General features: G+C 42.4%; 1 protein-coding gene across 2 annotated transcripts in view; it reads left to right on the forward strand.

Moving 5' to 3' along the window:
- The window catches only part of RBM20 (RNA binding motif protein 20), a 204,087-nt gene that overhangs the window by 87,830 nt on the left and 102,905 nt on the right, over nt 1-13,352 (forward strand). The window lies entirely within an intron of this gene.

The following is a 13,352-nucleotide window of genomic DNA, read 5'->3' on the forward strand; positions in this document are numbered from 1 at the left end:
CAGTTTGACTTCCTCCTTTCCTAATTGAATACGCTTTATTTCTTTTTTTTCTTGCCTGATTGCTCTGGCTAGAACTTCCAATACTATATTGAAAAGGAATGGTGAGAGAGGGCATCTTTGTCTAGTGCTAGATTTCAAAGGGAATGCTTCCAGTTTTTGCCCATTCAGTATGATATTGGCTGTGAGTTTGTCGTAAATAGCTTTTATTTTGAGATATGTTCTGTCAATACCTAGTTTATTGAGTTTTTAGGATAAAGGGCTGTTGAATTTTGTCAAAGGCCTTCTCTGCATCTGTTCAGATAATCATGTGGTTTTTGTGTTTGGTTCTATTTATGTGGTGAATTATGTTTATAGACTTGCATATCTTGAACCAGCCTTGCATCCCCGGGATGAAGCCTATTTGATTGTGGTGGATAAGCTTTTCGATGTGCTGTTGCAATCAGTTTACCAGTATTTTATTGAAGATTTTTGCGTCTATGTTCATCATGGATGTTGGCTTGACGTTTTCTTTTCTTGTTGAGTCTCTGCCAAGTTTTGGTATCAGGATGATGTTGGTCTCATAAAATGACTTGGGAAGGATTCCCTCTTTTTGGATTGTTTGGAATAGTTTCAGAGAGTGGTACCAACTCCTCTTTGTATGTCTGGTAGAATTCGGCTGTGAACCCATCTGGACCTGGGCTTTGTTTGTTTGGTAGGCTATTCATTGCTGCCTCAACTTCAGCCCTTGTTATTGGTCTATTGAGGGTTTCAACTTCTTCCTGGTTTAGGCTCGGGAGAATGCAAGTGTCCATGAATTTATCCATTTCTTCCAGGTTTACTAGTTTATGTGCATAGAGTTGTTTGTAATAATCTCTGATGGTGGTTTATATTTCTGTGGAATCTGTGGTGATATTCCCTTTATCATTTTCTATTGCATCTATTTGATTATTCTCTCTTTTCTTTTTTATTAATCTGGCTAGTGGTCTGTCTGTTTTTGTTGATCTTTTCAAAAAACCAGCTCCTGGATTTATTGATTTTTTTTTGAAGGGTTTTTTGTGTCTCTGTCTCCTTCAGTTCTGCTCTGATCTTAGTTATTTCTTGTCTTCTGCTAGGTTTTGAGTTTTTTTTGTTTTTTGTTTTTTGTTTTTTTGATCTTGCTTCTCTATCTCTTTCAATTTTGAAGATAGGGTGTCAATTTTAGATCTTTCCTTGCTTCTCATATGGGCATTTATTGCTATATATTTTCCTCTAGACACTGCTTTAAAATGTTTCCCAGAGATTGTGATATGTTGTGTCTTCGTTCTCATTGGTTTCGAAGAACATCTTTATATGTGCCTTCATTTCATTGTTTATCCAGTCAGCATTCAAGAGCCAGTTGTTCAGTTTCCATGAAGCTGTGCAGTTCTGAATTAGTTTCTGAATTCTGAGTTCTAACTTGATTGCACTGTGGTCTTAGAGACTGTTTGTTATGATTTCCATTCTTTTGCATATGCTGAGGAGTGATTTACTTCCGATTATGTGGTCAGTTTTAGAGTAGGTGTAATGTGGTGCTGAGAAGAATGTATATTCTGTGGATTCAGGGTGGAGAGTTCTGTAAATGTCTGTTAGGTTTCCTTGGTCCAGGTCTGAGTTCAAGTCCTGGATATCCTTGTTAATTTTCTGTCTTGTTGTTCTGTCTAATATTGACAGTGGAGTGTTAAAGTCTCCCACTATTATTGTGTGGGAGTCTAAGTCTCTTTGTAAGTCATTAAGAACTTGCTTTATGTATCTGGGTGCTCCTGCATTGGGTGTGTATATATTTAGGATCGATAGCTCTTCTTGTTGCATTGATCCTTCTATCATTATGTAATATCCTTCTTTGTCTCTTTTGATCTTTGTTGATTTAAAGTCTATTTTATCAGAGACTAGGATTGCAACTCCTGCTTTTTTTTTGCTCTCCATTTGCTTGGTAAATCTTTATCCATCCCTTTATTTTGAGCCTATGTGTATCCTTGCATGTGAGATGGGTTTCCTGGATACAGCACACCGATGGGTTTTGGCTTTTTACCCAATTTGCCAGTCTGTGTGTTTTGATTGGGGCATTTAGCCCATTTACATTTAGGGTTAATATTGTTATGTGTGAATTTGATCCTGCCTTTTTGATGCTAGCTGGTTGTTTTGCCTGTTAGTTGATGCAGTTTCTTCATTGTGTCGATGCTCTTTACCATTTGGTATATTTTTGGAGTGGCTGGTACTGGTTGTTCCTTTCTATGTTTAGTGCTTCTTTCAGGAGCTCTTATAAAGCAGGCCTGGTGGTGATGAAATCTCTGAGTAATTGATTGTTCGTAAAGGATTTTATTTCTCCTTCGCTTATGAAACTTAGCTTGGCTGGATATGAAATTAGGTTGAAAATTCTTTTCTTTGAGGATGTTGAATATTGGTCCCCACTCTCTTCTGGCTTGTAGGGTTTCTGCTGAGAGATCTGCTGTGAGTCTGATGGGCTTCCCTTTGTGGATAACCCAGCCTTTCTCTCTGGCTGCCCTTAGCATTTTCTCCTTCATTTCAACCCTGGTGAATCTGACGATTATGTGCCTTGGGGTTGCTCTTCTTGAAGAATATCCTTTTGGTGTTCTCTGTATTTCCTAGACTTGAATATTGGCCTACCTTGCTAGGTTGGTGAAGATTTCCTGGATAATATCCTGAAGAGTATTTTCCAGCTTGGATTCATTCTCTCTGTCACATTCAGGTACACCTATCAAAAGTAGATTAGGTCTTTTCACATAATCACATATTTCTTGGAGGCTTTGTTCATTTCTTTTTACTCTTTTTTCTCTAATCTTGCCTTCTCATTTTATTTCATTGAGTTGATCTTCGACATCTGATATACTTTTTTCTGCTTGGTCAATTCGGCTATTGAAACTTGTGTATGCTTCACAAAGTTCTTGCGTTGTGTTTTTCAGCTCCATCAATTTATTTATATTCCTCTCTAAGCTGTTTATTCTCATTAGCATTTTGTCAAACCTTTTTTCAGCGTTCTTAGTTTCTTTGCATTGGGTTAGAACATGTTCTTTTAGCTCAGAGAAGTTTCTGATTACCCACCTTCTGAAGCCTATTTCTGTCAATTCATCAGACTCATTCTCTATCTAGCCTTGTTTCCTTGCTGGTGAGGAGTTGTGATCCCTTAGAGGAGGAGAAGCTTTCTGGTTTTGGGTGTTTTCATCCTTTTTATGCTGCTTTCTTCCCACCTTTATGGTTTTATTTACCTGTGGTCTTTGTAGTTGGTGACTTTCAGATGGGGTCTCTGAGTGGACATCCAGTTTTTTGATGATGAACTTATTTCTTTCTGTTTCTTAGTGTTCCTTCTAACAGTCAGGCTCCTCTGCTGTAGGACTGTTGGAGGTCCACTTCAGACCCTGCTTGCCTGGAGATCACTTGCAGTGGCTGCAGAACAGTAAGAGCTTCTGCCAGTTTCTTCTTCTGCTATCTTTGTCCCAGAAGGATACCTGCCAGATGTCAGTCTGAGCTCTCCTTTATGAGGTGACTCTTTGGAGATGCGGGGGTCAGAGAACTGCTTGAGGAGACAGTCTGTCCTTTATAGGAGCTCAAGTGCTGAGCTGTCAGCTCCATTATTCCATTCAGAGCTGCTGGGCAGGTACGTTTAAGTCTGCTGCAGCAGAACTCATAACCGCCTTTTTTCCCCCAGATACTCTGTCCCGGAAAGGTAGGGCTTTATTTATAAGTTTCTGTCCTGCTGCTGCCTTTTTTCAGGGCTGCCCTGCCCAGAGAGGAGGCAGCCTAGTCACAGTCTGCCAGCAGAGGCATTGCTGAGCTGCTTTGGGCTCCACCCAGCTGCTGTGTGTACTTCCCTGCAGTCCTGTTTATAGAGGTATAATTAGAACTGCCTCAGCAATGGCGGCCTGCCTCTGTAATGGCAGACTCTCTCTGTAATGGCAGACCACCTTGGCAGTGGTAGACTGCCTCGGTAATGGCAGACACCCCTCCCCCATAGAGCTGGACTGTCCCAGGTTCAGCTGTGCTTGCTGTGAAACTCTCGATCCAGAGCATTTCAGATTGCTGGTCTTTTGTGGGAGTGGGACTGGCCAAGCCTGATTATCTGGCTCCCTGCCTCAGACCCCCTGTTTTTTTTCAGTTGAATGGGCGACTCTGTCTCCCAGGCCTTACAGTCACCAGTTGAAACGGTGCCTGGATTTATGTGATTTCTTGTGTGGAGACCCGCTGTGCTGGCTGAAACAGCCGCTGGAGACTGTGGCACTTTTCCGCCCGGGTATCTCCTGGCCTGGCTCCCTGTTTCAGTCCCCTTTTTATCAGTTGAATGGGTGACTCTGTCTCCCAGGCATTCCAGTCGCCAGTTGAAAAGGCATCTGGATTTGTGTGGGATTTTGTGTGGAGACCCACCGCAGCTGAAACAGCCACCCTGGAGACTCGTGGCACTTTTTTGCCCATGAATCTCCTGGCCTGGCTCCCTGTTTCAGTCCCCTTTCTATCAGTTGAATGGGTGACTCTGTCTCCCAGGCACTCCAGTTGCCAGCTGAAATGGGGCCTGGACCCATGTGAGTTTTTTGTGGAGACCCGCCACGCCAGCCAAAACAGCCACGCTCATGACCCGTGGTGCACTTCCGCCCAGAAATCTCCTGGTCTGTGGGCAATAAAAATCCATCTGGAAATGCAGCGTCCACTCACCCTCCACGCTCTTTCTGGGAGCTGCAATCCAGAGCTGCTCCTAATTGGCCATCTTGGATCCCTCCTCCATATTTTCTTTATCCAGTCCATTATCGATGGGCATTTGGGTTTGTTCTAAGTCTTTGCTGTTATAAATAGTGCTGCAGTTAAACGTTTGTGTGCATGTGTCTTTATAGTCAAATGATTTATAATACTTTAGGTATATACGCAGTAGTGAAATTGCTGGGTCAAATGCTATTTCTTGAGCCTGGTTTTTACTGGGGCTCACTCATATAGCTGACAGCTGTGTGGCTTGCCTAGGTCTCCACCCTATCTGGAGATTTAGTGGATGCTACATGGCCCAGGGCCCCTACCATAAATCACATTATTAGACTCTCTGGGTAGCCCAAGGTCCCCACTCTTCTCAGGCAGTACAATTTAAGGATTTAGAGGTAACCTCTCAGAGTCCAGGGAAGGGAAAAAGCCAGACTTCTTTTTGACTAAGGTTGATTCTTTACTAGACAGGTAGACTTTGGTAAACTGCTGTTAGTGCTCATTTTTATGCCTCAGGGTCAAGTTGAAGGGGAGTGACTTCAGTTTTCTCTCTCCTTTCTCTGTAATTTTGTCTGTGGTCTTGGGAGGGTGTCATTCATCTTGCCTACTCGAAGTTATTATCAGGGCGTGATTTTGCCCAGTCATACTTCTCCCTTGTGTGGTGCTCTCATGTGCTTGTTTGAGCCTCACAACAACCCAAGGAGGTGGGTGGGCAGGTATCATTATCCCAATTTTACAGGTGAGGCAGGTGATGTCATAGGAGGCTTGCTGAGTCACCAGGTCTCAGGACTGAGTACCAGTATACTAAAGGAGGTGGGAAAATACCCAGAGATAGATACTGGATATCTTTCCACCTCCTTCTGCTGACTCCCTGAGTGATGCTGCTCTGTTTACATGCACAGCCTTCAACTAGCTGTGCCTGGGTTCAGATCTGGTCCCTGTCACACCCACGGGTCCCTTCACACCTGTGAAGAATTTCTTCATGGCTCCCCTGTCCATAGGATTGTTGTCAGAATCACATGAATGGAAGCATGTAAAGTATACGCTTTTAATACTGTTTGCTGAGACAGAATGTTGGTTACTATTCCTGCAACAATGACAGCAATAATTTCTTCAAGCATTTTGTTAGATGTATAAGAAACTCAGCATGAGAAAGTATCTTGAATACAGAGAAGGCGATTTGTGGCACAAGATTTAGGAACTCGCAAATTAAAGGCTCCCAATTTTAACCTCAATAATCCTTTTTACATAACTACCAGGTAATTATTTAAACAGCCAATAAAACAATATGTTGTTCCCAAAGCTCTCTCCTGCGAGAGGGTGTCTCTTCCTTCAGGTTCGGGGGCCTGGTCCTCTCTTTTCTGCCCTTCCTGCCTCTCCTTCTCACCTAGTAAACCTTACAGTTTTTTCAAACAACTTTCCAACTCCAGGTGAGGTGCACACCCTCTTATTTACCCCTTCCTTTGATGCACTGATCAACCCACAGTTTCACAATTATTTGACAGTTTGATTAACATCTATCTCTTCTGCTGGGCTATGAGCCCCACGAGGGCAGAAGCTGAGATCATATCTCCCAGATTTGGCAGCTGCTGCCACACACAGCGCAAACCTAAATGTCAGGTGTGATCACTTAGAGGCTCCGGGGGTGATTCCCTGCCACCCCTCATTACTGTAGAGAACACTGGCCCTTGCACCCTGGCTGCAGTGCAGACAGGCCTGAGGTAGACCGCACCCACCTGTGCCCTAGTTGGGATGCTGGAATGCTCGAGAGGTCCCTTTCCTGACCCCCTCTGTCAGGAACATTAATGTCATTTCTTCTCGTTTTTAAGACTAGTCCCAAGCACTATGTGCTCATCTGCCTTGTTAGCTCTGCATGCTTCCTGGGAGAAGCAGATCCCTGGATAAAAGACAGCAGCTCATTGGTTGCTTAGAACACATTTGACGTGGTTTCCTCGGACTTCTGTTCTCCTTGCTATGTATTAACATAGCAATGTCAAGGCAAAGTTTCTATGGCAAAGAAACATGTAAATTGAAGATGCCTGATTTTAACGTCATTAATCCTGGCTTAGAGTTCCCCCGACTTCCTTCCTTGAGTGTCCAGCTCCAGAATGCCCCTCATTTCACACAGCTCCAGTCATGAGGACTCCTCTAGCCTAGGAGAAGGAGGCAGCATTGCACAGACTTTGCAGTCACGCAGGGTGGGCTTCTCCTCCTGGTTGTGCTGTTGACATTATAGCCTTGAACAAGCTTTAAGTTGCTTGGAACTTCATCCGTAAAATGGGCAGAATGCCCAGCCCATGGTCAGCCCTCAGACTATGCCAGCATGTCCTCCTCTTCCAAGCTCATTGTGGTGGGATTGAGTGCTTCCTTTCCAGTCTCTCTGGATTCCTGAGTGAGGACAAAGAACTCTGAGACCCCATGGCCAGCTCCTCCTTCCTTTCTGTTTCCCAATTAAATAACTACAAGAGCAAAAGTCATGTGGGAGAGGCCGGCAGGCGGGGAAGCAGGAAGAAGGAGGAGGGAGGTATCCTTCCTGGTTTCTTTCTACCTCCCCACACTCCTGCTTGAAGTGCCAAGCCGCCCCCCATCCTGCTGAGAGCGCACACAGCACGAGTCACCTCGTACTGGCCCCATCAGAAACCGGGGCTAGAGCTCTTTAGCCTTCTGTAGCTTACATGCTTTGTCTGGAACTCCTTCTGATACGTATTTCCAGTGGTTCATTCAGTGGCCATGGTGAGTTTAGGTATGAAACTGTTTCATCTTTTCTCCATATGAAAGGCAGTCTTTGCTCTAGGTACTCGGCATGAGGCCAGTTCTCGATATGTGGGGGCTGGTTGTTATCCACATTGGGAAATCGCCAGATTCCTCCCTCCTTTCTTATTTCCTCTCACCTCCTCCATGTCTGCCCACAAATTCAAACAGAAAACAAGGAAGCAAAGAAGCTGCTAATTTTCCTGCTTTATTCCTTTCCTTGAGAGAATGAAAGAAGGAAGATGGCAATTCATTTGATTTCTTGGTAAACAATAAAAGAATGGCTCAGTGAGGAGAGGAGCTAAAATTGTGTTTGGGATTTCCACGAGTGTAGTAATGGTCTATCCATAGGGTCTTAACACCTGTACCCTGGGTCACAAATTCCCTCTGCTGTATTCCACTTCTTTCCGAAAAACGCAGGAATCCACCCCTTTTAGCTGAATTCATAAATCTGCCTTAGTTACAATTCTATCCTTTTCTACGTGTGCTGCCATCTTTACCTCAGTCTATAAAACGTACTTTTTCAGACTAGACACGGTGGGCTCTCACTTGTAATCCCAGCACTTTGGGAGGCCAAGGCAGGCAGATCACGAGGTCAAGGGATCGAGAGCATCCTGGCCAACATGGTGAAACCCCGTCTCTAATACAAATACAAAAATTAGCTGGGTGTGGTGGCATGCACCTGTAGCCCCGGCTATTTGGGAGTCTGAGGCAGGAGAATCACTTGAATCCGGCAGGTGGAGGTTGCAGTGAGCCAAGATTGTGCCGCTGCGCTCCAGCCTGGTGACAGAGCAAGACTTTGTCTCAAAATAATAATAGTAATTTTTCAGAATTATTTCTGGAAAATTATTATTTTATATCATAATAAATAATTAAATATATAAATTTAATTATATAATAGATATATAACCAATAAAATATATAAAATTATTTTATAATTTTAATAAATTATAATATATATTTTATAATTTATATATTTAATTATATTATATATTTAATTAATGTATATATTTAATGTATATATTTAAATATATATTATATATAATTTATATTTTTTGTATAATTTTTCAGAAATGATAAATTTTATATTATAATTTGTAACTTCTATAAATTATAATATAAAATTATAATTTATATTATATTGAATATAGTTATATATATTTGTAGAAGTTATCTACAAATTATAATATAAAATTATAATTTATATTACCTTATAATTTTATGTTATAATTTGTAGAAATTATCATTTCTCCCTCTTGTCTTGTTATCTAGGCTAATTCACCTTAGAATTTTCTGAGCAGGTGCTAATGAAAATAGATATTCTTATGTTAGAATGGCTCCTAAAGGTAAAAGCTGCATTTCTTTGTTCCACTTCAGAGTTTAGGCTTCTGCAGGCATTTTCCTTAGTTATATATACTGAGAGTGTTCTCTTCAGCTTAATTTGCAAAATGTCCTTTTTTTGTGTGCTAAGTTTACCATTGTAGTGAGATTCAAGGTATAAATATGGTCTTTTAACATCCTTACTCTCACTCTTGGCATGAGATGCCTCTGAATCTCACATTCATGCACCTTCTGGTCCACCTTCTCCAGGTGCACCTTCAGCACCTCTCGAGCTCTGTCTTTCCTCCTCAATCTTCTCACCTATGTTTTTCTAAAAGGACTACGTATCTCAATGCCACTTTTGATCTTAATAACCATGCTTCTGATATTGACATTTTTTTCCTCCCCTGCTTTTTGCCTTTTCTCCAGAGTATTTCTTAGACACGGCATCCTTTAATATTCCCATGTTGCATTTCTTGTTGGCTTATCTTTTTCATAGTTATCTCCACTTTTTCCTATTCTCCTGCCCCCTCGCCCCTGCTGTTTCTGTGGAGAGGTTGGTACTTACTTTCTTTCTCTGACCCACTGTCAGTCATGGTTATTTCCTGGTTCCTCCATGCTCTTTCCTATGAGAATTGTTTTTTATGAAGATACGCATCCCTTCCCCAGCTTCCCCTCAGATTCCTTTTAAGGATTTAGGGGAAATATTTCCTTTCTCTGTCAGATAATTTCACTTGCCCACCAATGCTGACTTCTGACAAAGGCAAAACCAGGTTTTCAAGGGCATATTCACTTCACTGCTCTGTCTCCAGCAGTTAATTTCCATGCTTAGGTTCTGAAATCATTCCCTGAATTTCTTTTCTTTCTCAAAGTCCAGTTTTGTCAGTCTGGGGTCCAGGGGCCTTCCAGGCTGAGTGTGAGTTACTGCCACACAAATTCTGCCCTTGCTGGCTATGCACACCCCATCGTTGGGCTCCAGAGCTAAAATTATTCGGGGAGCCTCGCTCCTTTTCCTGCCATGAGCAGACTGAGATTGTGTTAACGGTGAGAGCTTGGTCCTCTGAGTCTAGAAGTTTTGAAGACCTCACTGGAAACTATTGACCATGTTGACCTCTGGAACCATCAACATCCCTCCTGGTTCCCCCTAACAGACCCCAGGAAACCCTAGGAAACCTTCCCAGGCTGCAGAACCTGGAAACAAGAATGATCAACCTCAGTGACCCATATCATCAGGCTACTCACCAGTCTCGGAAAATCTACCTTCGTTCTTCTATTTTCCATATGGAATCAATTCTTATAAGTACCAGGATCCCTGCTGGACATCCTACTCTGTCAAGATTCTTTGCTTCCTTGCCTTTTTGTCTCTATCTCAGCACTGTGACCACCATATTACAGGAGGGAAAGCTTGTAAGGCTCTGAAGGATCCCTAAAACCAGGGACATACAATGCTCTATCAGAAAATGGAGCTGCTTTACCACTTACTTGAAGTTGTTCTTCGGATCTCTTCTGCCCTTCTTGCTCCAGAGCTGGTTCATGGTGTCTCAATTCAGTTCATCCCTGTCCCCACCCCTGACATTTCTTCTAGGGTAAAATCAGTGACCCCTTCCCAGCCCTAGCCCCCAGCTGGGGACGTGTAATGTTGAGGAGGAGGAGGATGAGGCGAAACCACCCGGTATAGAGCCAGGTGTATGTCTGGGAGGACTGACGACGTGGCTTCCAAATACCTACCCAAGTGTGTGTCTTTTGGAGGACACCGTCTCTGGATAAATGATCTCTGGGTATACAGAGGAGGCACGCCGTGATTTGTGGTTACTATGAATAGAATTGCTCATACTGGGCTAGCTCCTTGGGGTTCTGCACTGATTAAGGTCATAGTTAGTCAGGGGCACAGCCCCTTTCATAATTCCTGGGGCTCTTGCCTGGCATTTTTGTTTAGCTGGAGAAATATTGGCTTCGCTCTGGCCACACATTTCCCACACTCACTGTGCCTCGGCGCTTCCTGGCTGCCTTTGACATCCTGATGCCTGTGACTTTGCAGAATGCCCAGGAACTGCTCGCTCAGCTACTTTCACTCTCACTCTAAAGATTATCGCCTCTAAAGCAAGGTAATGGACATGTTTTATCCCCGGCAATTCGGTTTGCCTTTCTGGGGTGCTTCTCAAAAGAACAGTCTCAGAGATGCTGACAGGCGACTTCAGCCAACCAGCTTGTGTGAATGTAATGTTTAATCATGCCTGTCTTTTTCTTATCTTTTCATTATACCTGGGAATGTCTGTTAACCACATTCACTAGATGCATTTCTTCTTTCTTTGTAAAAATAAAATCAGCCCCTCCCTTCCATTGGATGAGGAGATAATTATCATCATTCACTGAAGGTTAACATTCTGTCTTGAATTATTTGTCTTTGGGCAAGAGCCTGAAAGAAGCATTCTAATTTCAAACTATCTTCTTGCTTATATCTGGTTTTTAGAATGTCATAGAGTGTGATAAGAGGGTCTCATTTGTGTCCTGGGAGAAACTGATTTGTGCTTTTCCTTGGACGAGATGTGGAGCAAAAGGATAGTGAGACTGTAGGAGCAGAAAGAGGGATAGAGAAGAGACTAGAACATGGAAAATCAGGTTCACAAGTACTGCTATATCAGTAGAGAAATGGCCCCTCAAGACTGGCTCTGGTCACTCATACCCATTCGTAACTTTTAAGTCATTAACTTTCAGATATGGTTTTGAGTATTCTTTGAACTACGGGTGTTGTTGGAAATGATTCCTTCTGCTCAATCTGAATTTGCACCTATATTGAATTTCATGTTGTTACCTACCTTATCAAATCCTCTGGGTGAACTCATTTTATTCTATAAGCAAAGATGCTGACTTTTTTTTTCTATCCTGGAACCATTATAAAAATTCCCTCTTATTCTTTTTTTGAGGGGGCCCTTAGTATACCCAAAACCCCCAACCCACTGAGCTCCATTATTTTAATCTTAAGAGTAGATAGTTTCTCATTTGTAAAATAGGGCTCCTGACTCAGTTTCTTGGGTCTCTTTCCAGAGATATTCTTTACTTATATACAGTTGCTCCCCACCCCTGCCCCCTGAATCTGTAATTTTTTTCCCACAGTTTTAGTGACTCTTGGTTAACTACAATCTGAAAACATGAAATGGGAAATTCCAGAAATAAACAATTCATAAATTTTAATTCGTGAGCTGTTCTGAGTGGCGTGATGAAGTCTTCTACTGTCCCACTCTGTTCTGTCCATGGCATTAGTCCTCCTTTTGCCAGTGTGTCCACACTGTATACACCACCCACCCTAGCATCACTTAGGGCCATCTCAGTGAGCAGGTTCACTGTTGAGGTATGGTAGCACTGTGTTCAAGTAACCATTATTTTCCTTGATGACAATCCCGAAGCACAAGAGTAGTGAAGCTGATGATTCAGATATGCCCAAGAGAAGCCATAAAGTACTTCCTTTAAGTGAAAAAGTGAATGTTCATTACAGGTATGTATAGGAAAAAACAGAGCATACTTATGTTTGCCAAAACACCCTGTGGGCCTGTTGAGATCCACTACCACCTGATGGAGGAATTGCCTTCTTTCCTTTTTTTTCAATAAGCTCTTTATTGAATGCTATGGTCTGAATGTTTGTATCCCTCCAAAATGCATATTTTGAAACCTGATCCCCAAGATGATGGTATTAAGAGGTGGAGCCCTTGGGAAGCGATTAGGTCATGAAGGCATGAGTGGGATTAGCGCTTTCATAAAAAAAGACCTGGCTAGGCATGGTGACTCATGCCTGTAATTCCAACACTTTGGGAGGCCAAGGCGGGTGGATCACCTGAGGTCAGGAGTTCAAGACCAGCCTGGCCAACATGGTGAAACCCTGTCTCTTCTAAAAATACAAAAAATTAGCTGGAAGTGGTGGCAGGCACTTGTAATTCCGCTACTTAGGAGGCTGAGGCAGGAGAATTGCTTGTACATGGGAGGCAGAGGATGAAATGAGCCAAGATCATGCCATTGGCTGAGCAAGAAGGGCAAAACTCCATCTCAAACAAAACAAAAACAAAACCATAACCCAATGAAGCTTGTTCACCTCTCCCACCATGTGAGTGGAGGCAGCAGGAAGGCATCATCGACGAAGGCACTGGTCCTCACCAGTCACCAAATCTGCTAATGCCTTGATTGTGGACTTGTCAGCCTCCAGAACTTTGAGCAATAAATTTCTGCTGTTTGTAAGTTACCGGTCTAGGGCTTTTTGTTATAGCAGTCCAAAATGACTAAGGTGCTGAAGTATAATGTATAGAAACAATGTGTGAGCAGCTTGATACATTTTTACACAGTGAACATATCCCTAAAAACCTGCACGGAGATCTAGAAACAGAGCACTACCAGTGCCCCAGGAATAGGCGGCTACCTTTTGAGTCACTCTCCAGCCTCCAATGGTCTTTAACAATGTTGACCTCTCTGAGCATAAATTAGTTTGCCTTTTTTTTTTTTTTTTAGTTTAACATAATTGGAATGATACAATATATACTATTTTGTGACTAACTTTCTTTTACTCAGTTTTTTTTTTTTTTTTTTTTTTTTTTTTTTTTTTT

Source organism: Saimiri boliviensis, chromosome 12 (assembly GCF_048565385.1).
Source record: "Saimiri boliviensis isolate mSaiBol1 chromosome 12, mSaiBol1.pri, whole genome shotgun sequence".
NCBI lineage: Eukaryota > Metazoa > Chordata > Mammalia > Primates > Cebidae > Saimiri > Saimiri boliviensis.